Here is a 26,538-nt window from a genome sequence, read left to right on the forward strand (position 1 = left end):
CATCCTACAATGACACTGAGGTACCAGAAATGAGTAAAGTCCATGATACCACAGAAGTTTGATGGGAGTATGTGGGGTGAATGCTGTGTAGTCTCTGAGGACAGTGGTGGGGGTGAGGTCTGTGGGATCAATGATAGTGTAGGTAGTGTAAAGAATGCATTCTTGGGGCTGGGTTGTGGCTCAGTGGTAGAGCACTTGCCTTGCATATGTGAGGCACTGGGTTTGATCCTCAGCACCACATAAAAATAAATAAATGAATGAATAAATAAATAAATAAAAGAGTATTGTGTTAAAAAAATGTGTTCTGTAGGGTAAAAAACAGGGTATCTGGGCCAAGTAGTTAGGTCTCTGGGGTGAGTGAGGGGGTATGGAGTGAGTAAAGGGGAGGTTTGCCTAGGGAATAATGGGGACATATGGGTGAATGATGGAGTATGTATACAGTTAGTGATGGGGGTTCTAATGTGTGTAAGGGCACTCCTGCGATTGAGTAATGGAGGGGCCATAGGTGAGTGGATAATGGATCTGGAGTATGAGCTGTGTTTGGTGTGTGTGGTCAGTGATAAGGTTATTCGTGGCTGTGATTACTGCCTGTAGGGTATGACAGGAGTCTTTGGGAAAAATGAAGGCATAATTATGTGGTGAGGGATGAGCTTTCTGGACAGTGTGTGGTGGTTGATGGGGGTCTACATTCTGTAATAGAATGTCTCTCTATCTCCTTTTAATTTTCTTCGCTGATTTCTGTTTTTCATTTTTTTAATAAGTCCTGTTTACATATTAATCTTTTTTCGAGAAATTATTAGAGATTGTTACCTGTTAAATACCTGCTTTCTAATGTTTATCAACCTTGTTCTCAGTTAAGTGATACGTATTTTCAAATTTCTATGTCTGGTTGGGCATGGTTGGTGCTCAGCTGTAATTCTAGAGACTTGGGAGACTGAGGCAGGAGGATTGCAAGTTCAAGGCCAGTCTCAGCAACTTAGTGAGACCTGATCTCAAAAGAAAAATAAAAAGCACTGGGAATGTAGATCAGTGGTAAAGTACCTCTGGGTTCAATCCCCAGTATGGAAAAAAATTAAAATTTTATGTCTGTATCTGTGATTAGATTGATGCAATTTTTTTTTTTAGCTTGAAGACATTTTATTAAACATTTTTTGGTGTTGCTTCCTACCTTTTAAGAATGAAAAATGCATTTCAATAAAACGAATATATACTGAAGCCATTTTCTTTGTGTGAAGAAATATAAATGAGATGTGCATTAATATTTAAAAGCAAAGCACTTTGCCACAACTTCAAATATGTCAAGAGCACAACAAATTCTAAACACACTAAGATCACATAGCTCTTTCAATATTCTTGGGAATGGTGATTTGCCTGCCTGTAGCTTAGGATCTGCTTCCATGCTTGTTTCTTGAGCTTCTTCTACCTCTGAGAGCTTTTTGTCATTTTCCAATGTTTGCTGAAGTTCATGAATGGTACTAAGAAGAACATGAAACTGTTTCCGTCTCAATTCCAGCTTATCTTCAACACTTTCTTTAATATGTGAAAGATGCTCTAATTCTTTTCCAAGAGCCTCTAATTCTTTTAATGTCTCATGCCTGTCTGGATGATGCTGAATCGCTTTTGCCAAAGCATCATATTCTTGGCAATTTTTTCATATTTGTTTTGCTTGAAGAATCTTCTTTTTGCACTCAGCAATTTTTTTCATGAGCTCCAGCAATGCTACATTATATTTCTTTGTAAATTTTTTCATAATTTTCCATTTCTCTGAGATTCATGTCATATACCAACAAAGTTTTGCCCATTGAAAATTCACATTGAGACAGTGTACTCAGCATACGTTGGTACTGGCTATATCCTTCTTCTTGGGATCCAGCGTTGTACCACTTAATGAAACTTTTCACTAGCAAATTAATTCTTTGATCATCTCCAGCACCATCTCCATCAATGAGGAGACACTTACGTATCACTTCATCGTCAGTCACGACTCCTATGGCATGCCTAGATTGATGCAATTTTGTCACATTTGTAAATTTGTTTAATCACCACCACAATCAGAATACTAAGGATCTCCTTCATGCTTCCCTTCCCTTATAGTCCACCCCGCACAATGCCACTTCAGTCCCGAATTCACAGCAACATTTAATTTGCTTTCCATCTCCACAATTTTGCAATTTGAGAATGTCATAGAATCATACATCATATAACTTTTTGAGATTGAATATTTTTAAAAAGCATTCCATCCAAGTTGTGTGTACCAAGAATTTGTTCCCTTTTATAGATAAGCATCATTCCATAGTATGGCTATACCAGTTTGCTTCACAATGCACCTCTTGATGGATATCTAGGCCAATTCCAGTGTTTGGATGTTAAAAGTGCAGCTGCTATGAACATTTGTGAACACGTTTTGTGTTAACATACATTTTCATTTTCATTCCTCTCAGATAAATACCCAAGAATGCAATCACTGCAATACATGTTTAGTTTTCTTTCTTTCTTACTTTCTTCTTTTTTCTTTCTTTCCCTATTTTTATGTACCAGGGAATGAACCCAGGAGTGCTTAACTACTGAGACACATCCCCAACCCTTTTTATTTTTATTTTGATACAGGTCTCACTAAGTTGCTTAGGGCCTCGATAAGTTGCTGAGGCTGACTTTGAACTCCAGATCCTCCTGCCTCAGCCTCCCAAGTCTCTGAGATTACAGGAGTGTGTCACCACACCCAGCTGCATGTTTAGTTTTATAAGACATGGTCAAACTATTTTCCAGAGTGTCTGTGCCATGGGTTAGGGTACAGCTGAGTGGAGGAGCCCTTGCCTAGCATGCTGGAGTCACTGGGTTTAATCCCCAGCACTGAAAACAAAACAAAACCCAGAATTGGCAGAATAGGTATGCCATTTTACATTCCTACTAGCAATGTAAGAATGATTAAGTTTCTTCCTATCCTTGACAGCATTTGGTGTTTTCGCATTATTTCATTTCAGTCATTGTGATATGTGGAGACTGTGATCTAAACTTGTATTTGGCTAATGATAGTGAACATCAGTTCATGTACATATCTGCCATCTGTATATATTATCCTCTTTGGGGAAATGTCTCTTCATAACTTCTGCCCATTTTCTAATTGGATTATTTTTATACTCTCAAGTTTTGAAGTTCCTTATATATTCTAGAAATAAGTCCTTTGTGAAATATATGTAGTTTGCCAGTATTTCTTCCAAATCTGTAATTTGTCTTTTTATCTTCTATTCAAATGAGATTTCACAGAATAAGGGCTTTTATCTTATTTTTATTTATTATTTTTTGAGGGTGCTGGAGATTGAACCCAGGACCTCGTGCATACTAAGTAAGCACTCTATCACTGAGCTGCACCTCCAAATCAGGGTTTGTAAATTTGATGAGGTGCAATTGATCAATTTCTCCTTTTGTAAATCATATTTCTGTGTCAAGTTTAAGGACACTCTATCTAACCCTAAATCCTGATGATTTTTCTATTTTTTTCTAAAAATTTTATAGTTTTACATTTTACATTCTGCATTAACTAACTTATATGTAAGACAAGTCTTAGATTGGGGTTCATTTTCTTTGCCTATGGATGTGGACTCATTCTAGCACTATTTTTTGCAAATGCAATCATTCTACATTGAATTGTTTTTGTGAATTTGCAAAAACAAATTGGTCATATTTGTTGGGGGCCTTTTCTGAGTTCTCCATTCAGCCAGGCATAAGGTGTAGGCCTGTAATTGTGACTACTTGGGAGACTGAGGCAGGAGGATTGCAAGTTCAAAGCCAGCCTCAGCGACTTACTGAGACTCTTGGCAACTTAGTGAGAGCCTGTATCAAAATAAAATATGAAAAGGGCTGGGGATGTGGCTCAGGCACCCTAGGTTCAATTCCCCAGTACTGCAAAAATAAGCAAAATCTCTCTTCTATTCCATTGATTTATGTGTGTATGCATCCACCCATAGCACACTGTAGAAATCCCTTTTGACAGAGCTGGGGTTGTTGCTCAGTGGTAGAGCACTTGCCTAGCATACTCATCTTACTGCCAGTATTCTGCCCTCCCCACAGCATTTTACAACCCAGATTATCAGTCTATGAACATCCCAGTCAGCTATTGGTCCACTCATCAGCCTGTGAACATTCTTGGAGGTCATTGGTCCAGATTGTCAGCCTGGGAACATTCTTGTCAGTCATTGGTCTGTTATTATTAGCCTGCGAAATTTGACTACTTAAGAATAGCTCCATCACCATTCTCTCTCTCTCTCCCTCGGTCTTGCTTTTGCACATACTCTCTTGCTCTCTCTCTCTCTCTCTCTCTCTCTCTCTCTCTCTCTCTCTCACCCTGAGGGCAGACACTCTTCCTGTCTGCTTAATAAAATCTCTTGTGTGAGTTCCCATGTCCAGAGTAGTTTCTGGTTGCTTTCATTAGTGCAGTGACTCTACTGGGCTCTTCTACCACCACTTAGGTGGGTGGAATCCCACCTGATTCCCCAGACCCCCAGACGCTGGTCTCACCTTCCATTCACCTGGATGCTCTCCTCCACATCCACCACCGGCTTCAGATTGGTGAGTTTTCCCCTAGGTTGACTTAAATACTCTTCTGCTGACCTGAGATGCAACTGTTAATCATCCGGCACCTTCGAGGCAGTTGAGGAGTGGGGGTCCCCTCAACCATGACTTTTATAGTTCTGGCTGGCCCCCTTAGTTGATCTTATCTGACAGGTGGGTCCCTGATCTTTATGGTGGAGATTCTTTCAGGTTTGAGGCTCCTCTTCACACTTGCTCTTGAAAATCCTGACATCAGGTCCTTAACTCTCTTGGCTTTTGCCCAGCACACACTGATGGTTGGGTGATGACCCCATCACTGTGCTGCCTTCTCATCTCCAGCTGACTAGTCTATGACCTCGGGATGCCTCGGACACTGAATTGGCTGTATCAGTCTCCACCATGGGATCTGGGTCCTCCATTCCAGTAGATTCACCCCTGGGGTGTCTACTAGACACTCTTAAACCCCTTTTCCTGACCCCTGGCCTAAAACCACCAAAACTTATCCTTTAGATAATCAATTCAAAATGGCCACGTAATAGCATACAACTTCTGTGAGCAAGCGGGCAGATGGAAAGGGATTCCCGATCTTCAAGTTTTCTCTTTCTTGCACACTAAACCTGATCTTTGCTCTTCCTGCAAACCTGAACACCTCCTTTTGGCTTCCTCTCCCTCTCTTAATCCCTCCTCTTCCTCCAACTTCAACTCAGCTAACAAACCACCCCCATACTGGTCTGCTACCACAGAGGCCCCTCCAGCCCCTGCTCCTCTATTTCCTTTGCTCCATTCTGTTTCTGCTTCCATTCCCCTGCCCAGCCTACTCAGTCCTCCTGTCATGAGGTCCTGTGCACATATTTCTAGACCCTCTACTGGAGGTGGCTGGTGTGGAGGGAGTAACCCTAACCAGCCCAACAGCCAGTGGTTTGTTGCAGTAAGGAGTATGATATAGCAGCCCCATTCCCTGAAAGTAGTGAGAGATAATGTTTCATAATTTCTGCATCCAAACCTGACCTGATTACCAACCAGGAAAAAGGGTGAAAAAGTCCTAGGCAATTTCCCCTGCCTAGCCTTGCTGAAGTCTACATTGGAATGTAGACTGCAGCAGGCTCAGTGAGGAACCTACCTGAGATCAGGTGCATTCAGGGTGGTATGGCCGTAGACATGGAACCTACCTGAGACTGAAAAAAGTTTCTGTTTTAAATTTCTCCTGGGCTGCAACACAGAACCCACACACACTCTCTCTTTCTCTCTCCCTCTCACTCCCTCTCCATGCCCTCTCTTTCTCATTCTCTCATGCTATAATTAATGGCCATTATCATTTTTTCTTCTAGGATCCTTGTTTTGTTTTTCTTAAAGGCTATATTTTTTGAGCTCACAATTTTGATCCTACATCCCTAGATTAATGGTTTTTTTGATCAGTTCTATTTTTATTCAACTCGAGTTATTTTTGAACATTTGTTACATTGCAATGGAGATTCACCTATAAAAAGCTACAAGGCCTTTGCTTTCATGTTATGTGTATATCCTATTGTCTGATATCATGTTGTCTGTCTATATATGTGCATCCAAATATAGTGCTCATGAATTAAAATTTAAAAATGGGTCCATATACCTTTAATTCATGTGATTTAAAAAGGGTCATTTAAAATTGGGTAAACAAATGAAGGTGAAATGTTTTTGAAATTACTTACCTCACAAGTCTCCAGGTGGTCAAATTAATAAAATATTAATGTCTATAAAATGTCTAATATCAATTGTTTTTAGGACTTCTCTTCAACAGGAAAGAGATGGCAGATACTGTTCAATACACTTGTCTGATATCTTGGTTTTTAAATTAGATTTGACATGTATGGGATTACTCAAATGTGTTTGTTAGAGACATTTGATTAATTTACAAAGTTAAAATGCTAACTCCTTTAAAATTTTTTTTGTGTTGTAAGTAAAAACAAGGTTACTAAGACTCAAGTCCTAACAGGTATAATTCTATACACAAAGGGACCCAAAAATTTCAATTGTGTTTCAATCACATAACAAAATATTTCATCTTAATTTATCTAAATTCATAAATTTCACAAGAGTTGTTTCAGAATGTGAAAAAAAATAAATGGTTCTAGATACAAAAATATATTTAGTAGAAGGGGAAAAAGATGTTTTTCTTTAGTATTAAGCACCTGGCAAGAAAAGAGCATGTTCCTGTAAAGCAATAAGGCTTACCTGGCTCTTCCCTGAGAATCCAAATGGATGCATTGTGTACAAGTTCATCAAGAATTTAAACCTAAGCTAACTTTAGTATGTTGCTTCAAACATGAGGTCAAACTTAATTCTCCCTTTCTGTCTTTAAAATATAAACCATGTAGAAGTTATCTTTTTCTCTAATTACAGAAAAAAAATTTTTTTTCCAGAATGTAGTTCTTCTGTGAAATCATTACATATTCACTCAAAGACAGTTACTTCGGATTGGGCGGAAGGGAGAAGAAAATGTTTCTGGGTAGGAAAGTCTTTCTGTGATGAAACCCAGGATGGGATCCAAGGTCATTGCCTGCTGGCTGTCCCCTCATGGGGATCTGAGTCACCTTGACCGTGCCCCCTCCTCCCTGGCCAATATCCACCATAGGGTGTTTCTGTTTCTTGCCATTGTTGACCTCCTTGCCCACCACAGAATTCGACTCTGGACAGCCTTCTCTCTACGGGTGGTGAGTCCTCAGAGCTCTTCTATGATGGTCCTGAACTCTCTGTCTCTCTCTGGGTCAGGGTCTCCGTCGGCTTCAGTCACAGACCTGTCAGGGATGGTGACGACCCTCACTGATGGTCTGCTCCTACATGGGAAATCAAAAAGGTTATGGGAATGCCTCTTCCTCTCCTGTTTCCCTTCTCTGGGATTCTGAGAGCTCTTAGCCTTGGACTCTGCCGAATCTAAAATTCTCTGCAACCCCCACCCCCTTGGCTGTCTCCTCAAACACATTCAACCTCTCCATTTGACTCCAGATCTCAAACCTTACAGGGTCATTTTCCATTGCAACACAGTCTAACCCCAATATAAGTTGAACTCCCCTTGGCTGGAAATGGGACTTATACAACTTTTGTCACTGCAGCAGCAAGTGGGTAGAGATGCTCTATGTTCAAACCTTCTCTTTGCTCTCACCCCTCTTTGTGTCAATAAGAGTAGAGTTGGGGATTTATTTATATCATTTAATGTTCTATAACAGGACCTGTTAGAGCCTGATTTGTTTAAAGTTTAATATCCTGAAACATGAAACCATTTTGTCACTTTGCCACGCAAAAGGAAAGTTAAAGTTCTCTCAGCCATTCCTTGATTTATGTTTTGAATGTAATGTCATTGTATAAACTAACATTCACATATCTCAGGAAACAATATATGTAAACTTCTTAAAATGACATTTAAGAAAGAGGCAAAGATCAGTTTCAGGACTAGAACACTTTACCTAAGATTTGTAAAGAACCCTGCCTTACCTGAGATAAGGCTCTGCCTTCCATCCTGCTGCATATCAGAATGGCTCCAAAATAAGCCAGAATTCAGTTTATTTAAAGTTATATTCAAAAGATTGTTTTATATTGTAAAATTACTGTGATCTTAAGCAGGGGATATAATGTATATCTCAGTCAAAATTCAAGATAGCTATTACACGAACTAAATGTTTTACTGTTGCTAATTTCATTTTTTATTTTCCTTGTAAACTCTATAACTGTTGCCTGATTAATGTTTTGCAGAAGTACTACTTCAAGAACAAATGACCTAAATTAATTTGAGATAATAAACCACCACCTATAGGACAGATAAGACAATACAGACCCCAATTAAATAAAAGGGAGTAAATAACTGTAAAGTCATAAACATTAAAGTTAAAGCCCAGTACTCTTACTTTATGCCTGGTGAGACTGGCTTGCTGGATGTTTAAGATCAAACTTAGGGATTGAGATTAAAATACAGGGGCAGAAAAACCCAGTATTTGGTTCTTGCCCTCTGAGTCAGCCTGAACCCAGAGAATGGGAGAGCTTCTCTAAGGAGCTTTGCACGACCTCCTGATCAGGGAGATTGGTGAGACCACTAGAGGATGAGAAGCCAATCAGTTCACCTGTTGCAGAGGAGGGTCATTGAAAAAGGGAGACATCCCTGATGCTTCCAAAGAAAGCCACCTCATCAAGGAGACCCTACCTAGCAAATGGCACTAAAGGAGCTAAGAAGCTGCTCTTGAGTTCTCCATGAGTAACCCCTGTGGGAACTCAGCTGACCCATAACAGCAGATAGGAACAAGGTTGATTTGACCAGTTTGGTCTTGAACACCTAGCAAAAACAGTTATAACCAAAATGCAGTCATAACTGGGTTTAAAAGGAAAGACAATATTTCCATTATTGGAACTTAAGACCTACACTTACGTTAGCCCCAAGAATGAGTAAGATTGCAGGCTAAAAAAGAGATTCTTAGGCAGGAGTCCTGATAACTATCAAGAGAAACTGCCAGAGTCAGAAAGTTTTGGTCATTTTAAGGTCTACAGATCTTTCTAAACAGGACATGCCTGCTAAATTGCCAACAGAAGTTCCTACAAGATCAGATACACACGTTCTGGAGCTGGTGGACACACACACACAAGTTCACCAACTGATTGGTCAACCAATTGCTTCTCTTTCAAGACTACCAACTGCTCCTGACACCCAAAGCTGAGACCTGTGATTCACTATTGAGACCTCCATCTCCAAAACTCTGCTCCCACCCAAAGCCCTCCCTAATCCTCTTTTTTACAGGAATGAGACTGTTTGCCCCTAACCAGCAGGAAGAAACTACAGAAGAAAGACCATCATCCTACCCCTGGTATCAATAAAAACAAAAAGGGAGGAATATTGGCTCAGCTTGCTGCCAATATTCTGTGCCGCTCGTAGCATTTTACAATACAGATTGTCAGTCTGCAAATATCCCTGTTAGTTATTGGTCCATTCGTCAGCCTGTGAACATTCTTGGCAGTCAATGGTTCAGATTGTCAGCCTGTGAACATTCTAGTCAGCCATTGGCCCACTAGTCAGCCTGCAAACATTCTTGGCAATCATTGGTCCAGATTGCCAGCATGGGAACATTCTCGTCAGTCATTGGTCCATTATTATTAGCCTGCGAAATTCGACTACTTAAAAATAGCTCCACCACCATTCTCTCTCTCTGTCTCTGTCTCTCTCTCTCTCTCATTTTCTCTCTCTCTCTCTCTCTCTCTCTCTCTCTCTCTCTCTCTCTCTCTCTCTCTCACCCTGCAGGCAGACACTCTGCCTGTCCACTTAATAAAATCTCTTGCATGAGTTCCCAAGTCCAGAGTGGTTTCTGGGTGCTTTCAAGCACCACATAAAAAATAAGTAAATAAAATAAAGTAGAAAAATAAACAAATAAAATAAAAGTATTGGATTCATCTACAACAACAAAAAATCCCTTCTGCCCATTCAGGCAGCTCAGCACGGACAAATGGAAGCCCTAGAAGTACCAGATAGGCCAAGCAGACAAAACAACAAGAACAACAACAACAACAAACAAAAACAGAAAACAGCAAAGGTTCTAAAAATTAAATGTAAAGTGTCATGATTCATGTAGTTATATGGTAAGCCCTAATATTGAGTAGAGTGATTCCTCCCATTAGGTTATTCTTTCTCAAAATTGTTTTACCTATTCTGCTTCCTTTGTTTTCCCTTGTCAATTTGAGAAAATTATTATTTTTTTACAAAAATCTTTGTTGGGATATGTATAGGAATTTCATTAAACCTATATATCAGTTTAAGAAAAATTGATGTTTTGACTATGTTGGGCTTCCCAGTGCATAAGCCTTGTATTGCCTCCCAATTTATTTAGGTCTTCCATGATTTTATCAACATTTAAAAATTTCCATCATCTAGGTGCCAAATATTTCTACCTCCCCCCCATCTCTCTCTCTCTCTCTCTTTCCTGGGGATTGAACCCATGGGTGCTCAACCCCTGAGCTACATCTCTCGCCCTTTATTTCTTTTTTATTTTGAAGCAGGATCTCTCTAAGTTGCTGAGACTGACCTTCAACTTGTGATTCTCCTGCCTCAGCCTCTTGAGTTGCTGTGATTATAGGCATGTGCCATGGTATCCAGCTCCAAGTATTTCATTTTCTTAGGACTAATTATAAACCATATTGTATTTTAAATTTCAGTTTCTATATGTTCATTTTGATTGTTTTTGCTTATTTGTTTTGTACCCAGCAACCTCACTGAACTCTGATTAATTCTAGGATTTTTTTGGGGGTGCTAGGGATAGAACTCAGGATTGCTTGTGCATGCTAAGCATGTACTCTACCACTGAGCTACACTCCCAGCCTCCAGGAATTTTTTTTTGTATGGCTGGGGATAAAATTCAGGGTTTTGCATATGCTAAGCAAGTGCTATGCCTCTAAATCACATCTCCAGCCCTCTAGAGATTTTTGACAGATTTTTGGGATATTTTAACATAGACATCCATGTCATTTACAAATAAGGACAGTTTTATGTCTTCCTTTACAATCTGTATGGTATCTCTTTGACATACTAATTTTATTTTGCTTGGCTATATATTGTTGGATCACATGATAATTCTATTTTTACTTTTTTAAGATATAGCCTTGTCATTTTGTCTATTATGTTAGGAAACTTGGGGTCCTATTTATTTATTTTCAATGCTGGATGGAACCCAGGTCCTCACACATGCTAGGCAAGTGCTCTACCACATGCTATATCCCCAGCTCTTCTGGGTCCTATTTAAATTTCTAATTTTAGTGGGCAGTCGTCCTGTTTAGGTTTAGCATGCAGGTTTTGGCCTAGTTTTTGTGCTGTGGTTCCAATGGCAATTTCCTTCTTAGAGCCTTCGTGATGTTATTTTTGTCAGCCTGGTCTATCTGGTGTCTCTCTGGCTCCCACTTGCTGAGTGGTTGGAGGGGATTTCTACAGGCCAGCCTTCAGGTACTTCTTGGTGGTGGAGGGTTGTGATGGGATCCTTCTACCAAGGCCTTCCTGCTGCCCATGTGTGTAAGCACAAAAGGACGGGAAGCAGACCTCAACGGATTCAGAGAAGCCTTTATTCCTTCGCAGACTCTGGCACCATTGGAGCCCATTTTCCGGATGGGAAAATGGCCCTCAGTTACAGAGGGTATTTTGGTTTTATAGGGCACAGTGATGTAATCATTGGAAGTCGTGTACGTGCAGTTTTGACCGTCAGGGAGTAGTTGTACAGGTTAAGACTTTTAATTTAGTAGGGTGGTTGTAAAAAGGTTGTAACTCATTGTTCCTTCTCTGGGATCCATTGTTTCCTAGAGTTTCCATATTTGCTGTGCTTCCATTTAGGGCTAATTTGCGATGGGGGAAGGTCAAAGTTTAGGGCCCATTGTTATTAGGAAAGGGTGCGCTGAGAAAGGTTTAATGTTTGGTCAATTTCCCCTCCCTTCTCCTGAGCCACACTGTCCCTCCGTTTTTCTTGGGGAGCTGTGTTTTAGGAATATTATTTTCCATAACCCTCCAATGTGTCTCTGTGCAAACAACAGGGGTCTCATGGCATACAAGGTTCAAGAGGATTCCTGCTAGGATCCTCTTTGTTTGTTGTAGCTGGGTCCCTTCTCTTGGTCCTGCCTCCCACTGGGATAAGAGAGTCTCAGAAGTCTCATGTCTTCAAGGTCTTGAAAGCAAGAGATTTTCCAGACCTTGCCTTTTGCTGTGGTTGAGTCCCTCAGTACAGGTTCTGCCTGCCTGCTTGGGGACCCTGCTGGGACAGGAGAGTTTTGGGCCCAATGGGAAAGTAAAGCACTTCTCATGGCCATTTGTGTTATGGGCTCCTGATCCATCTCCCTCCCTGTTGGTGTTGGGCTTGTCTCCTGCTGTCAAAGGGACCTCCACTTGACCCAGGGGAGTCTTTTTGAACTGCCCTCTGTTGTTAGGATCAGGGTTGGCAAAAGCTGAGCTTGAGTTGCCCTCCTTTGTCAGTTGGTGGGGGGATGTAAGATACTCTACAGTTTTAGTGTTCCCTCAGTCATAAGATACTAAATGGGTTCACCTGTTGCTGTTTTTGTGGGTTCTTTAGCTCATGCAGGATGAAAATTAAGTACAGAGACAGATGTAGTGGCACACATCTGTAATTCCAGGGACTCAGGAGGGCGAGGCAGGATAGCAAGTTAGAAGCCAGCCTGGGCAATCTGCCTCAAAATTAAAAAGAGCTTGGGATATAGCTCAGTGGTAGAGCACCCCTGGGTTAAATCTCCAGTACAAAAAGAAATTAAACACAGCTAAAAAGAAGAGGGTTATAAAAAAAATCACCTATTGAGGGCTGGGGTTATGGCTCAGTGGTAAAGCACTTGTCTCATATGCGTGGGGCACTGGGTTCAATCCTCAGCACTACATAAATTTAAAAGAAAAAAAATCACTTATTGAATTGATTAAGGTGACAAGGTGGTTACACCATAAAGCAGAGTAGCAGGGAAGTTGGGGTGAATAGCACATACATGTTTGGGGCTATAAATTAACATATTCGTAAGCTATGGGGTAACCTTTTACTTTGCCTGCAACCTGCATCAACTTACACAGTCAAAACTGTTTGCACATGTTTCAAAATGTGCCTAAAATTGTATTGGGTCTCCCCCTTGGGTGTTATCTTTTAACATGGAAATGCATTTAAGTGAGAGTCCAGGTTACTTTCTGTCAGGGGATTTTGGTCAGATCTACTTGCATCTGCTTGATGTTTTCTTGTTTATCTTGAATAATAGATGTCAGAGGCCTTTTTAACATTCATCTTAAGTACAAAGCATGCAGTACTTTCCTTTAAACATCTCCAACTTAAACTTTAACCCTATACTCCTGTCTCTGCCAATATATATTTTTTTGGTACTAGGGATTTGTGAGAAACACACTCACCTACCCAAATTCAAAGAATGGGCTCAGAGACACAGGTACAGGAAAAAAAACATGAGACTTTAATGATGGTATGCAAGATAGAGTGCCTGGTGGTCAGAGGGACCCCAGAATGGTTACAATAGTATCTTATCCCCCAAAGCACAAGGTCCCTGTCTCAGTTCCTCATTGACTGAAGTACTATAAGGTGCATAGTCTTCCCCAACATCGCCTAGGTTTTACTGTCTTCTATTGGGTTATTTATAGAAATATACCTTTGGTGCTGGGACTGTAGTTCAGGGGTAAAGCACTTGCCTAGCACATGTGAGGCACTGGGTGCAGATCCTCAGCACCACACTAAAATAACTAAACAAAATAAAAGGTATTGTGTCTATTTATAACTAAAATAAAGAAATATACCTTTGGTTGTTCCCAACTCTCTTTATTCTTTTTTATAAGCATAGTTATTATTTTTTAAATATTTTTTCAGTTGTAGATGGACACAATGCCTTTATTTTATTTATTTTCAATGTGATACTGAGAATCAAACCCAGTGCCTTACACATGCTAGGCGAGCACTCTACCACTGAGCCACAACCCCAACCCTCCCTTCGTTCTTTTGTGGCAGGAAAGCCTTCTTGTGGGAAAGCTTTCTGGGGGTGAATTTATTCTGACACATATACAGCTCTTACTTCTTTCCTTAAGTTACTACTTCATAACAGAGAGATTTCTAACTCTGTTGGTTAGGCCAACTCCTTCCCCCACCTCTTATTTGTCAAGGAGCTGTTGAGGTGCATGGACTTTGGATCTGCCACATCCATAGGCTATGGTGCTATTGTGTGAGTTAACTGCTCACAACTTTCCATTCTGCTCTATTTCCCCTCTGGCTTCCTTTCTTACATCCTAATTTTATGTTTAAGGCTAAATACTGTATTCTGAAAATGAACAGCCAGACTTTCTATTTCTCACAGATTGAACCTGGGGTGCTTAAACATTGAGTTACATCCCCAGTCCTTTTTATTTCTTATTTTGAGATAGAGTCTTGCTAAGTTGATCAGGTTGGCTTTGAACTTGATGTCCTCCTGCCTCAACCTCCTGAGCCACTGGGATTATAGGCATGAGCCACCACACCCAGCTTCTGCCAATTGTCTTAAACACAGAACATGTGCTTTTCTGTTAACCATCACCAACTAATTTTTTTTTTTTAGTACTGGGGATTGAACCCAGGGGTACTCTACCACTGAGCTACACCCCTATCTCTTTTTATTTTTTATTTTGAGACAAGGTCTTGCTAAGTTGCTTAGGGCCTCACCAAGTTGCAGAGACTGGCCTCAAACTTGCAATCCTTCTGCCTCAGCCTCCCCAGCTGCTGGGATTACAAGCATGCACCACCAACAACTTTTAACCCCATATATCCTGCCTCACACCATCTTCTTACCACTTTTCGTGATTTTCCTTTGGTTGTCCCTTGTATTATTTTCATGGTTGATAGTTTGCTTAGCAGGAGGGAAGAGGGAGAATGGGTCTATGCTATCTTTTTTTGCAGTGCTGTGGACTGAACCCAGGATTTTGTGCATGCCAGGCAAAGGTTTTACCACTGAACCACACCCCCAGTCTGGGCCTATGCTATATTGTTTCAACTGAATACCTCCATTTTTAAACCATTGATGCCTCTGAGGTCTGACCTCATACCCACGCCTCTCTTAACTCTTTCACTATTAACAATATTCTGGTCTGCCCATGAATATAGGTGTCTATCGACAGTTCACTACCAGTGCCCAACTCTTATGTTTCTTTAACTCTGGCCTCTATTAACTCTTCTACCATCTATGGCCCTCTGGTCTGCAACTAAAGACCATGCCATTCTTAGCCTGATGTGATATAGGAAAAACCAAAAGCACATTTCCTACTTTCTCTTCTCTACTCCCACACAGTCTCTAAACACTTCTCTGCAGAAGGTTCTCCAATGAACAATTACTGGATGTCCTCCAATTCAATTCAATTCTGACTCATCTACCTGGGGATAGAATAACATTGCACAGGCTGATGTTTCCATTCCACAAGACTGCCCCCTGACTTCAGATGTCAATCACAAGCCCCATAGTTTTACTTATCTATCTATCTATCTATCTATCTATCTATCTATCTATCTATCTATCTATCATCTATCTGTTTGCTGTACTGGGGATTGAATTCAGGGGCGCTTTACCACTAGCACTTTTTAATTTTATATAGAGACAGAGTCTCACAAAGTTGCTGAGGGCCTTGCTAAGCTGCTGAGGCTGACCTTCAACTTGAGATCCTCCTGCCTCAGCCTGCTGAGTCTCTGGAATTACAGGAATGCACCACTGTGCCCACTTTCCATATTGTTCTAACTGTGCTTCTGACTGACCAGGTAAAAATCTGGTTCCCCTGATGCCCTCCCAGCATTCAATTAATCTTTTAGGGCAAGCCAGGTGGGATGACATACACCTATAATTCAGTGACTTGGGAGGCTGAGACAAGAGGATCACAATTTGGAGGCCAACCTGGCAATTTAGTGAGAACCTGTCTCAAAATAATAAGAAAAGGTCTGGGGATGCAGTTTAGCAATAGATGCATTTGGGTTCAATCCCCAGGAGTGATAAATAAATAAATAAATAAATAAATAAATAAATAGCTAGAGTGGCTCACAGAACTTTTTCTTATTTATTCATTTTTAAATTTCTATTCTTCGTGGTACTGGGGATTGACCCCAGAGGTGTTTTACCACTGAGCTACATCCCCGGCCCTTTTTATTTTTTGTTTCGAGACAGAGTCTCATTGCTTTGGTGAGGCCAGACTTGAGCCTGTTATTCTCCTGCCTGTCTCTTGAGTTGCTGAAATTACAGGTGTGGTCTATGGTACCCGGCTTCTTACTCACTCATTATAAAGATATTATGAAGGATACAGATGGGACTGGCGATGTAGCTTAGTGGTAGAGTACTTGAGTGGTATCCAAAGAGCCCTGGGTTTCAAACCCAGTACCACACTCAAGAAATGATACAGATGAACACCAGATGAAAGAGATGCACAATGCAGGATATGCAGAGCCTCTGTGCCTGCTCTAGAAACCTCCATGTGTGCAGCTATCTTGAGGTTCTTGGAACTCAGTCCTTTTGTGTTTTTATGGAAGCTTCATTATATAAGCACAGTCAATAAATCGTTGGTCATTGGTGATCAATTTATCCTTCAGCTTCTTTCATATCCTAGGAAGGTGGGGAGGGGTTGATCCTGACTACATCTTTCTGATGACCAGCCCCATTCTGGAACTGAGCTAGTGCCCACAGCCTCCAGTCATCTCATTGGCATACAAAAGATACTCTTAGTACTTTGGAGAGTCCATGGTTTTAGGAGCTGTGTGTCAGGAAACAGGAGCAAAGCTTGTCTCTCCCTCTGGATATAGCTGCATTCTCCCTTGAATGCATAATCTTCACTTTACCCCAAAGGCGTCTCTCTCTTGAGACTGCCCTCATTCTTCCTTGCATATGTATTTACTTTCCTAAATAAACCTCTGTCTATGCCTTTGACTGGTGCTTACTGAAATTCATTTCCATCATGTCTGCCAAGATCCCTGCTAGTCCTGAGTCAAGTTCCCTCTTCTCTCCAGGAACTCCTTGGGCCCTTCTTTGGAGACATCTCTTCTTACCTGATATGCTGACTGTAAGAGGAAAAGACTAAAAACAACATAGAAATCAGATCTGTCTCTGGGGGAACTATATGGAGACATAGTATTAAGGCCATTCTGTGAAATATCTTCCAGGATTTAAAATAAATCAACTGGAGTTGTGTGCATGGACTTGGACAAGTTGTGCAAACTGAAGAAAATGACCAGTTGCAAGAGAAGAGGTATATGCTATGGGCTGTTCTGTGTATTAAATTCTTAAGCCTGCAAAGAAATACTTTCCCAAATATTGTGTGGAAAAAAATTAAAAGGTGCCTTGGAATATGAACTGTAAAATAGTAGGTACTCCACTTGAGAGGAGGAATATATATATATATATATGGAAATATGGACAAAGACCAAATACATATTTCACAATACCATGTAGGACCACCATCCATGGCATGTTGTATTGAATTGTACTATCCAATCTTGCAGACACATCCACATGACTATTGGACATTTGAAATGAAGCTATTGAGATGGAAGAACTGGATTTAAACATTCATTTGTTTTAGTTAATTTAAAATACCCAATTCAATTATTGCAAAACTGTCAAAGTATATTTGGATCAAATTGTGAATGTTAATCCACATTTTCAATGATAAATTTTGTGAAATTTAAGTACAAATGAAGTATTTCTGATGAAAATTTAGCATACAAATTGGGGTTCACCAGCAGTAAAAAATATGCATCTGATTTGACAGACTCATGACCACAGAATTAATGCGAGGTAACTCATTAATTTTGAAATAATGCTTTGGTTATGTAGCATAAGCAAAATATATCAATTTCACATATTTCTTTTTCTGTTTCTCTTTAATGTATCATCTGTCTGCAGCCCCACTTTGGATCTCATCCAGTTCCTTTACCTGGGTTGAAAATTGAGGCTGCTGGCTCTGCATCGAAGCAATTTAGAGCCTCCAGGCAGGAGATGTTTCATTTTTACTGATATACAGCTTTCCCTTGGTAACTGCAGGGCGTTCATTCCAAGAACCCTCCCCACCTCACAACCCACTCCCCATGCAAAAATTCCCAGATGCTCAGGTCCCATATAGAAAATGTGGTAGTGATTTCTTTTCTTCTTTTTGCAATTTCTTTAACTTTATTTATTTTTATGTGGTGCTGAGGATCGAACTCAGTGCCTCACACATGCCGGGCAAGTGCTCTAACACTGACCCACGACCGCAGCCTGGGTGGTAATTTCATATAACTTACATGCATCCTCCTAGATATTTTGTTATCTCTAAATTCTTATAACACCTAATCAATGTAAGCACTATGAATAGTTGTTAAATTGTATCATTTAGGGAATGATAACAAGAAAAAACTCTGTAGTCTATGGTACGGATGAAGCATTTTTTCTCGAACATTTGATCTGCAGTTGGTTGAATCCACGATGCAGAATCCACGTTATAGGAAGGTTATAGGAAGGTAGACTAATTTGGAACAGCAGAATGATTTCTGCCCAGTGATAGGGATGTTAGCATTTCATTGGTCCTAGAGACTAAGACCTGCCTCTTGCATAGAGCCATTGGCCAGCTGTGCCATCCATCCATTGCAACTTTAGGCTTTACCCCACCCACTTACACTTCCCTCATCCTGGGCTTGGCTAACTGGGCTATCTGTGCCCCTTCAGGCAATCCCCTGCCCCATCTCTGCATGTGACAATGGGGACCTCTGCTGATTTATAGAGCAGACAAGTTCATATTTACTGGGAAGATAAGAATCAGATTTCTACACTCAGTCACTGGCAGCTGCGCCTTCTGTCTACAGCGTCTCAGGCTACATTTTGGCTGCCTCACTTCACATGGCAACAGGGGTTAGTTACTACTAATAGCTAGCCATTACCTACCATAGGCTGAAGAGAATGAAGCCCAACTTCTGCAGTCATTTGCTATTTGTAGCAACTCAGGCCCCTCCACATAGCAACAGGGGCTTCTCCCTAGTAACAGACTGCTGCTTCCTTTCATTGGCCACCAGAAACCAGAAACCAGATCCCACCTCCCATACACAGCCATTGGCCAGCTGCATCATCTATCTCCACTCCTTTAGGGTCTAGACATGAGATCTCAAATTGCTGGTTTCTATTAACTTTTCTACAACCTTTGCTCGCATGGTTAGCCCTTGAACTTGATCATCTATTACTTAATCCACTATCAATGATTCCCCTGTCAAAATCTAATATCTGGATCCCTGTTAACATTTCCACCACCTCTGGACCATGTTGCTTTAGTCTGACCTCAAATTTAGAGCTTCTCTGAAAACATTTCCACCATCAAATCATTTCTGGTATGATTTAGCTACTCAATCTTCAATGGATTATTCCCTCACCAATGCCTCTCTAATATGGAATCAGAAGCAGATCTGTTAATTTTTCTACCATCAGTGTATACCAGGAATGAACTCCAAGTTGACCTCTGTTGCCAGGGTTGAATCCTCAGTATCAAAAAAAAAATTCGTAAAAGAAAAACTGAAATAATAATAACAACAATAATAATAAAAGCCAGGTCAGTGGCACATACCTGTAATCCCAGCTACTTGGTGGGCTGAGGCAGGAGGATTGCAAGTTCAAAGCCAGCCTCAGCAACTTAGGCCTAGTTTTAGTGTGCCTCAAAATAAAAAAATAAAAAGGGCTGGAGATGTAGCTCAGTGGCAGGGCACCCCTCAGTTCAATCTCAAATGTCACACAAAAAAAGACAATGACAAAGAATGTTGACCTTTGTGAGTTTTTCCAACATTAATGACCTTGATACCACCAGGGTCACATACATAGACTAAATAAAATGGACTTTTTTTTTTTTTCTTTTGGTACCGGGGATTGAACTCAGGGTTACTTGACCACTGAGCCACATCCCCAGCCCTATTTTGTATTTTATTTAGAGACAGGGTCTCACTGAGTTGCTTAGTGGCTCAATTTTGCTGAGGTTGGCTTTGAATTTGAGATCCTCCTGCCTCAGCCTCTTGAGCCACTGGGATTACAGGCATGTGCCACCATGCCTGGCAAAATAGATTTATTAATCTGCTGCATCAAGGGAGACCAAATCTCATAGGAACTGTGGGATGTCTCACCCAGGATGACTAACTTGTTCCAGTTTGCCCAAGACTTTCCTGGTTTTAGCATTGAATGTGACCTTATTCCAGTAAACCCCTCAGTCCTAGGCAAACAGAGATGGTTCATCACCTTAGTGTCGCCAAAGGAAGAAATGGGATTACTATAGAGTGTAGGAGTGCATTAATTAGATAAAGGAGTAGAGTTTAGCTAAAGTTTAACTGAAACAGTGTTTTTGATAAGCCCAAAACAAAACGGGTTGGTATGTTAAAGGGTGTAGGATGTGAAGTAGACTCAGGGCCATTTTTCTTCAGAAATACCAAAGTAAAGCCAGATTTGAAATATTGGCTTCAGTTAACCATTTTCAGAAACTCTGAACCTGGGTTGAAAATCAAGGCTGCTTCTCTATGTCAAAGTGGGTTAAATCTTCCTGGCAACAGAAAAATATATAGTCTGTGATTTTAGAGAACAAGTGTCCTGTGCTAGGCTCACTAAGACTAGAGTGAGGCAAGTGAAGTATTCACAAGGTCAAAATTTAAAGATATTTGAAGCAATACTTTCTTTAAAAAATTTTTTATTCTAATTAGTTATACTTGACAGTAGACTGCATTTTGACACATCATACATAGATGGAGTATAACTTCTCACTCTTCTGGTTGTACATGATGTAGACTCACTGGTCATGTAATCATTTATGCACATAGGTCATAATGTCTGATCCATTCTACTATCATTCCTACCCCCAGGCCACCTCCCCTCCCATCACTCCCCTCTATCTAATCCAAAGTACGTCTATTCTTCCCTAGCCACCCCCATTATTGTGAATTAGCATTTGCATATCAGAGAAAACATTCAGCCTTTGGTTCTTTGGGATTGGCTTATTTCACTTAGCATGATAGTCTCCAGCTCCATCCATTTACTGGTAAATGGCATTATTTCATTCTTCTTTAAGGCTGAGAAACATTCCACTGTGTAAATAAACCACAATTTCTTTATCCATTCATCTGTTGAAGGGCACCACAGCTTAGCTATTGAGAATTGAGCTGCTATAAACATTCATGTGGCTGCATTGTAGTATGCTGACTTTAAGTCCTTTGGGTATAAACTGAGGAGTGGGATAACTGGGTCAAATGGTGGGTCCATTCCAAGTTTTCTGAGGAATCTCCATGCTGCTTTCCATAGTGGTTGCACCAATTTGCAGTCCCACCAGCATCATATGAATGTATTCTTTGCCTCATATCCTCATCAACATTTATTGTTTGAAGCAATATTTTTAAAAGTCAAAATTAATGCAGTAAATCCTTAATGAACAAATAACCAAGACTTTAATGAAATAAATGCCTATATTAGCTATTTATCACTGCATAACAAATAATCCCCAAACACAGAAACATAAAAAAACAAACATTATTTTCTCAGTTTCTGTGGTATAAAGGGTATAAAGAATTTTGGAAGTGGCTTGCCTGGGTAGTTCTGTCTCAGGGTCTCTCATAATGTTTTTGCTGGAGGTTTCCCTTCTAAGCTACTTTACTCAAATAGCTGTTGGCAGCTGGTGTGGTGGTGCATACCTATAGTCCCAGAGGCTCAGGAGGCTGAGACAGGAGGACTGAAAGTTCAAAACCAGCCTCAGCAATTAGTGAGGCTCTAAGCAACTTAGCAAGACCATGTCTAAAATAAATAAAAAGGACTGGGGATGTGGCCCAGTGGTTAAGGGCCCCTCCATTCAATCCCTGGTACACACACAAACACATACACAAAAAGATATTGGCTAGGGGTCTCAGTTCCCTATTGGATATTAACAGGAGTGCTTGGTACATGGGCCTCTCTGAAGGTCATCTGAGAGCTGGAGATATAGCTTGGTGGCAGAACCCTTGCTTAGCATGCACAAAGCCCTTGGTTATATCCCTACCACTGAACAAAAAGACTATCTGAATGACTTTATGACACAGTGGCTGGTTTCCCCCAGAATGGGGATACGAAGAGAGAAAGATAAAGAGAGACCTAGTCTGATATACTGTAATTTCTGACCTTGAGGCTTCCACTAACTATGCCATGTCTGTATTCCAAGAAAATACTAATTTTTCCATCATCAGTCTCCCTGGTTTTATCTATAAATTTCTGTTAATGATTTTTCCAGAAATCATGTTTCCAGAAACCATCTTGTTTCATAGGCCGAAAACATAGGCCTGTAAGAAGTCTTCTATGAATAAATTTGTACTTTCAGTGGCTCTCTGGGCCAGTTCCTTACCCTGGGCTTCTGTTAGTCTAAAAACATCATTGTACCTCTGGTTTGAATTTAAACTCAGACATTTGCTAAAGAGGTTGGTTTAGATATCTAATCAAAAGGACCTTTGTGGTAAAAAAATTAACCCTGGCTCCATAGATGAGATCTAGAACAGAGAGGCATTGAGAGGCATTCATAGGGGAAAATTAATAGATACCCAGTCTCGATCTATAAAAGAAGGGTACATCTATAAAAGAAGAGTTAGCAAGCAGAAGTGTGGCAGTCAGTCTTTTGTTGCTGTGAGAAATATTTGAGAAAAACAACTGAGAGGAGGGAAGATAAATTTTGGCTCTCTCGTACAAAGGTTTCAGGGATGAGAGAGAAGATAACTCTTTCCAGGGCAGGATCCCAGTGACCTGATTCCTCTAACTGGGTCCCACTTCCCATAGTCCATTCAGCCATCGATGGATTAAGCCACTGATGAGATCAGAACCCTCATGATCTAATTACTCCTCCAAAGCCTCATTTCTGAGAACATGAGACTTTGCACTGGCATTCCAGATTCAAACCATAACAAGAAGCTTGAATTCGAGTTGTTACGGTGGTGCAAGCCTGTAATCCCAGCAACTAGGAGGCTGAGGCAGGAGGATCACAAATTTAGGACCAGTCTGAGGAATTTAGTGATACTCTGTCTCAGAATAAAAAATAAAATGGGCTAAAGGCATGGTTCAGTGGTGCTTCTGGATTTAATCCCTAGTGTATCTCTCTCTCTCTCTCTCTCTCTCTCTCTCTCTCTCTCTCTCTCTCTCTCTCACACACACACACACACACACACACAAGTTTGGATTCAATATGAAAATGCAGGAATCATTAATAAACATAGGCATTGGAGGAGTTTGCCATTTTTCTTTTATAGTATTGGGGAGTAAACCCAGGGGCACTTAACCACTGAGTCACATCCCCAGCCCTTTTAAAAAAATACTTTATTTTGAGATAGGGTCTTTCTGAGTTGCTTAGGGCCTCACTAAGTTGCTGAGGCTGGCTTTGAACTCACAATCCTCTTGCCTCAGCCTCCAGAGACCCTGGGATTACAGGAAAGCACCACTTAGATCACCTAGTCTGATCCATGTTTAAGATCAGCCTACAGAGGCACTGGTGGTGGATGAGTTAACAGAGTCCAGGATTTGAGATGTTGACCAGAAGTCACAACAATAATAAATTTTGGGAATTTTTGTAGAAGTGTATGCCTCATAGCAGCATTCTCATAGATGCCATTATCTCTTCCATTCAACTCACCAACACTGCTAGACGAACAAAGAAAGTGGGTTTAGTGTTGAGCTATGGCCCAGGGAGAGTATTCAGATGTCCTTAGGGTACTAGCAATCCATACCCAAGCTGAGCCAGAGCCTACCTGCTGGTTCTGAAACAACTTCAGCAGGGAAAATATCCCCCTACCTCTAGTCAGGGAAGGCTTCCTGGTGGAGTATATATTTGGACTAGGTTCTGAAGAATGTGTAGGGATTCACGTGTAAAGAACATCCATAATTCAGTAGTAGCTCCTGAATTTCCATATAGGAGACTCTAATCAGCTGTAACCTGGTAGGTGGCAAGAGGTGGGGATATGTACTTGGAGGTACATTTTCACCAAAACTATACTCATAATGCTTTCTGAACATTTTTCTTTTCTTTTTTTAATAATATATTTTTAGATGTTGATAGACCTTTATTTTATTCATTTATTTATATGCGGTGCTGAGAATCAAACCCAGTGCCTCACACTTGCTAGGTAAGTGCTTTACCACTGAGTCACAACCCCAGTCGCATCTAAACATTTTTCTGTTGACAATTTGCTGAAAAACGTTGGTTGTCCACGTCGAAGGCTATTATTTTTATTATTCCTGGCTATTATCCTCTTAGCCAGGCAATGGAAATTAAGGGGGATTCAAGTCCCCTCTACAGCAATTGCAGCACATTTACAGGAGACTTACCACCCTGACTCTTCCCCTCTCGTCTCCAGTGGTATCGCCCAGGAGGGAACCTGTACTGTTTTTACCTGACTTCTCCTCATCCCAGTGGTAGCGCCAAGGAGAGGACTGTACCACCCTGGGTCCTTTCCCCTCTTGCTCCATGTGTCTACCTTGGAGTTCAGGGTACACCTTCATATGCTCCCGGAAGGGAAGGCAACTTTATTTCACTAAACATTGCACAGATCTACAGAATTCAGTTCCAAAGTTCAGCGTCTACCGGAAGCTTGCCTTCGCAAGGTTACTACACCTGAACACCCCCTCGACCCCGCCTTCTGTGGAACAGCCCACTGTACGGAATTGGGTGCGAAGATGGCGGCTCTCATGGAGAAAAGCTTTAGCGCGGCCATGTCGATCTCCTGACAACGCCATTCATGACCAAAGTCTCTGCCGATCCGTAACAACACCTTGTTCAAGTGTGAGTAGACTGCAACCTCTCAGCCCTTATGATTGGGTGCAAAACCAACAGTCCTAGAAGGTGCGGTGTCTGGGGTGAGGACAGGAAACGGAAATGGTCCTTAGAGGCCATTTAAGTCTCGGCGCGTGGCACCAAAGCCAGTGCATTAAGGTATATGGCGTGACAGTCTCTCAGGTGATTTTGAGGTGATGGCTTTGTTGTATTTTGGGAAGGATAAACTGTAAGGTTTTGTGTGTCAGTTGCTGGTGAATTAAAGGATCCAGTGAATGGGAGTCTGGGGGTCAAGGTTGGGAGCCTCTGAGGTAGTCTGTTTTCAGCACCCTTGCAGCATCACTTTAAAAAAATATTTTTTAGATGTTGATAGACCTTTATTTTATTCATTTATTTATCTGTGGTGCTGAGAATCAAACCCAGCGCCTCACACATGCTAGGAAAGTGCTCTACCACTGAGCCATAAACCCAGCCCCTTGGCATCATTTTAAAAAAATTATTTTTTCTCTGTTACTTGGGATTGAACCTAGGGTACTTTATCACTGAGCTACATTCCCTAGCCCTTTTTTATTTTTATTTTGAGATACAGCCTCACCAACTTGTAGATACTGGCCTCAAAATTGCAATTCTCCTGCCTCAGCCTCCTGAGTCTCAGAGATTACAGATGTGTACCTCCAGCTGTCAAAAAAGTTAAAACTTCTTAAGCTCCTTTAACAAGTTTATTCCTACATGTTTTATATATTTCCTGCTATTATAATTATTAATAGATTTTTCTTCATTTTCCATTTGCTCATTGCTATTATAGGGAAAAATTTATCTGCTGTTACCATTTTATCTTGTATCCAGTCCCTTATCACTGTACCTTATGAATTATAGCAACCCTTTAGCAGTCTGATAAGTTTTCTATGTATAAAATCATATCACTGGCAAAAAAGCTACATTTTCATTTCTTCTCAATGTTTACTCTGACTCTTTTATCTAGAGCTCACAAAACAATTTTTGAGAGATAGCGGGCATTCCTATCATTTTGTATGTGTGTGTGTGCGCACATGCGTGCTAGGATTGAACCCAGGGGCACTTTACCACTGAGCCACATCCCCAGTCCCTTTTATTTTTTTTTCTGTGACAAGGTCTTGCTAAATTGCTGAGGCTGACCTTCAGCTTGTGATCCTCCTGCCTTGCTAGGATTACCTCTTTTTCTTTTTTGTTTTTGTGGTGTAGGACTGGAACCCAGGGCCTCACATATACTAAGCATGCACTCTTCTACACCCCCAGCCCTTTATACTAATTTCAATGGTAATAGTTTCATCATTATACTTTTTGGTATAATATTTCAGGGCTATGTTTCAATTTCATAAGTGATTTTTGTGATATTTAACTTATTTTCTTCTTCCCTAATTTTAGTTTGAGCTTTTATTAGTAATGGCTGTTTATTGTGTTAGATGCTTTTGGGGTTTAAGTTAGTAGCAGCATGTCACCCCTCCCTAATGTGTTGATGTAATAAATAACAGTTTTAATGTTTACATCTTCTGGAGAGAAAAGACTCAATATTCCCTGTAGAAGAATTTAAGAGAGTTTTTTTTTTTTCAATTGGTTGTGGTGTTGCACACCTGGAATCGCAGTAATTTGGGAGGATGAGGCAGGAGGAATGCAAATTTGCGACCAACCCCAGCAACTTAGCAAGACCCTGTCTCAAAATAAAACAAAGATGTAACTCAGTGGCAAAGCACCCCTGAATC

At 40.7% G+C, this 26,538-nt stretch overlaps 1 protein-coding gene and 1 pseudogene across 1 annotated transcript in view; one reads left to right on the top strand and one right to left on the bottom strand.

Moving 5' to 3' along the window:
• Positions 1 to 1,255: 1,255 nt before the first annotated feature.
• On the bottom strand, positions 1,256 to 24,740 carry LOC124971441 (THO complex subunit 7 homolog; annotated as a pseudogene).
• Znf157 (zinc finger protein 157) overlaps positions 24,692 to 26,538 on the top strand; it is a 29,315-nt gene continuing 27,468 nt past the window's right edge. The window contains exon 1 of the mRNA XM_047536725.1: positions 24,692 to 24,808. The gene's annotated coding sequence lies outside the window, so the exon portion shown is untranslated. The remainder of the gene's footprint in view (positions 24,809 to 26,538) is intronic.

Source organism: Sciurus carolinensis, chromosome X (assembly GCF_902686445.1).
Source record: "Sciurus carolinensis chromosome X, mSciCar1.2, whole genome shotgun sequence".
NCBI classification, from domain to species: domain Eukaryota; kingdom Metazoa; phylum Chordata; class Mammalia; order Rodentia; family Sciuridae; genus Sciurus; species Sciurus carolinensis.